Below are 3677 nucleotides of genomic sequence, written 5' to 3'. Positions count from 1 at the left end.
GGAGCTGGGCCGGAGGCAGGGCTGGTTCAGCCCCCAGCTGCAGCTCGCTAGCTGTGCCGCCTCGCTTCCCCGCCTCCACCTCACCTCTGTACTGGGGGGCGTGCTAGCACCTACCTGATAAGCGCACACAGGGAACGCACCGGGTATGGCACCTGGCACGTAGCAAGCACCCAAAAACTGTGACTTGTCATTGCCATGGAGGTGACTGAGCCGAGGGAGAGTCCTTGCCTGGGGCGCCTGGGGCCTCCTGACCCTGACCCTGGGCTGGGAGCCATCCCTCAGGTGTGGGGCGAGCCTCCGGCGGTGAAGGAAGAGCACTGGGAGTGGCGGGAGGGGCCGGGACAGGTGAGCCGCTCAGGTCATGGTATTTCTGCGGCCACGGCCGGCCCGCTTACCCCACAGCCCACAGCACTTGACACGAACACTGGCTTATTCCCTCTCCTCCGTTTTCCACTGACAGGTCCCCTCTTCTCTATCCCCTCTGCCCTACTCCAACCCAGGTAATCCACCAGGAACCCTGTTCCGTGCTGTCTTGCTCTTGGCAATCAAGGGAATCCACCCAAAAGTGAGCTCTGCTCCTCGATCCCCTGTTTTAATCCCTGCAGGAGCTCCCTCTTGCCCTCAGAGTTTAAGTACGTTCTTTTCCATGGCTCCTGAGGTGATCTGGGTCTTGCCTCCCTGCCCCCCTCTGCCCCGTGGGTTCCTGTGCCCCAGCCACACCGAGCAGACAGCCATCACCAGTCTGCCATTTGTGGGGGCTGCATGGGCAGGGTGTTAGGATGGATGGACTGTCCTCCATGACAAACAGCCCCACTTGCTCAGTGGCTCGCTCTGCCAGTTTATGTCTCTATCACACTATGTGTCCAACATGTCTCTGTTTGGGGGACGTCCTCTGTTCCACAAGATCCCTTGGGGACCCAGGATGATGGAAGCCGCGTCATCTGGAACATGTGCCCTTCTCTCCGTTCGGCCCAGGAAGAGAGGGTCACAGGCAGGGCTTACATGCCCTGCTGCCCCCCACCCCATCCATTGTCTAGAACTAATCCCATGGCTGCCCAGTGGCGAGGAGGCTGGAACGTGAGGGGAGCCCCACCACTGGCCACAGACAGGTCAGCCCCCCCCATTGCTGCTGCTGAAGGAGAGGCCAAGTGGAGGGGCCTGGCGCTGAGCCTACTGACTTGCCCCATACCTTACTACCCCCAACCCCGGCCCAAGGCAGCTCTTCAGCTGCCATCTAATGACCAAGACCCTGGGGACATCTTGGTCCTTGCTGTTCTTTTCTAAGAAGACCCCGCAGGACCTGTTTCCCTCAGGACCCAGTGCAGAGAAAAGACAGGCTGCTCCTTAGCAAGTGGTGGTGTGTATCTTACACACACTGCCTAAATCCCTTTCTGGTTCCGTTCCCCTTATCGAATTGGCCACTAGGAGGCTCAGACCCAAGTGTGAGGTGCATCTCCACTGTGTGGGGGACCTGACAGTGCACATTCAGTAGCTTAGCTCCCCCCGAATATCAGGTCATCTCTTTGTTCCTGCATTTTCCCTCTGTCCCCATTGCCTTGCCATGGCTTTTCCATTTGCTTCTATCTTGTGTGTGCTCCCTTACTGTAAGGCTTCTTACGTCCTTTCTGGGATCAGACGGACGTTAATTTGTCAGTCTGTCCCTGCGTTCTGGGCCACTTCCTGCAGCTCTGGCAAACACAGGTCGCAAATGGAGAGTTGAAATGTCCCAGGAGGCTGGTGGGCTTCCTGTAGAGGGTTTGGCTCCCGAGTCAGACCCCTGAGCACCATGACCTCTTGAGGTCAACAGTCTAATCTTGTGCCTTTGAACTGAGCACGGAGCAAATGCCTTCTTTGTGCTAACCCTGGGGGGCCCAGCCAAACAGGCCTGCCCTTGGGAATTTCCTAGGGCCTGGGGTTGGGCAGAGCTCCGCGCTGGGCACTCCTGCGGCAGAGCCCCAGGCCTTTCTCTGAAGAACCTGCAAGCAGCCGGGGAGATGTGCTCTGACATCAGACTTGGGAATCAGGGCCAGCAGGGTCAGGGGCCTGAGGGCAGGGAGGAGATGCAGCTGGTGGGGGTAGAAGAGAGGAGAGGACAAGAGCTCTGCTACTTGGGGTGGCAAGGAAGACTCTGGAGGAGGGGCCTGGGAGCTGGGGGAGGGAGGGTTTGGACTTGTGGGGATGGGTACAGGGATTACAGGGCTGGGAAGAGCAGGCCAAGCAGAGGGGAGGGCAAGGGACTGGAAATGCAAGAGCCAGTACAAGGCAAGCTGGGAGGTTCTTTATCTGGAAAGTACATTTTAGAAGATGAGCAAGAAAAGGTGAATCTTGGAATACGGAGGGGGGTGCCCCACCGGAAGGCCTCGAATGCCAGGCTGGGTTCGGCCTTGCTCCTGCAGGATGGCAGTGAATTGAGAGTGCCCAAGGGTGACCTCAGGCTGGGGGTGAAGGTTTGAGGAATACAGCCAGGTCTGGTGTCTGAAAGGCTCTCTTTGGCCTAGATGAGGAGTGTGGACAGGCAAACTCGGTGGGGTCCGAGCCTGGGGTCAGCGTTTTGACCCCGGCAGCGGCAGGGCTGAGAGGCCACGTGGTGTCACGTGTTTGGCCACTCATGAGGCCGAGACCTTCTTCTGCCGTCCCAGACCTAGCCGTGCTCACCCCTCCAGCTTGTGCTCTTTTCACTCCCATCATCCCATTTCCATGTTTATGTGTGTGTGTGCATATGTATTTTTTCTTTTTCACATTTCCGTGCTAATCTTAACCACGTGTAATTCCCCAAACATTCCACGTTTGCTTCTCTCTCAGGGCCTTTGCTCAGGCTGTTACATCTGCCTGGGATATCTCAGCCCCCTTCACCTTTGTCCCACCAACATGGCCAACTTCTACTCATCATCCTTCAAATCACAGCTGGCATGTCACTTCCTCTGGGAAGCCCTCCCGGACTGCCATGTACAAACCTTTACTATTACCTGTAGTACACTGGGTCCCAGTGGCCCACCTTCCCCTAGTGGCCTTACCCCCAGGACTCTTCACTCCTGTAAGGCTGGGCTCATGCTTATTTTTTCCTAACCCCCAGTGCCAAGCACAGGGCCTAGTCACACAGTCGTGCTTAGTAACTAGAGTGAACAAATACGGGCCTGAATGAGGAGCTAGGGAAGCTCAAGATGCCCGGATGATAACAGTGGTAGTAATTATGGCTGTAGATCAAGGGACCTATAATTCAGTCCTCACGACAAGTCTGAGACAGATGATTTTGTGATCCCCATTTTACAGATGAGAAAACTGAGGCTGCAGAAGTTAAGTCACTTGCCCACCCAGCCGGTAAGAGGCAGAGCTGGAATTGGAGCCCTGGCAGGCTGGCTCTAGAGAGCACAGTGTGATCACATAGCTGGGCTGAGCGGGGTGGGCCGATGGGGAGGAAATGTGAGTTTTCTCTCTGGTGTTTCTGCCTTTTGGGTTGACGCGTGAAGAGATGACAAGGAAACAGGTCAGTGATGATTACACACCATCTCACCAGATCCATAGAAGTAGCCACAATGACAGCCGGTTCATCTGGTTGCCCTTGATGGCGCCCTGTCCGCATAGGACCGACCACAGCCCTGGCCCTGCCCTCCCCGGGGAGCTCCCCGAGTGTCCCGCTGTCCGAGCCATGAGCCTCACGCCCCTCTTGTCGTGTTCGC

Source organism: Ursus maritimus, unplaced genomic scaffold (genome assembly GCF_017311325.1).
Source record: "Ursus maritimus isolate PB19 unplaced genomic scaffold, ASM1731132v1 scaffold_17, whole genome shotgun sequence".
In the NCBI taxonomy this organism is placed as follows: Eukaryota; Metazoa; Chordata; class Mammalia; order Carnivora; family Ursidae; genus Ursus; species Ursus maritimus.
The sequence above is the reverse complement of the archived record's forward strand: the minus strand, read 5'-3'. Positions refer to the sequence as shown.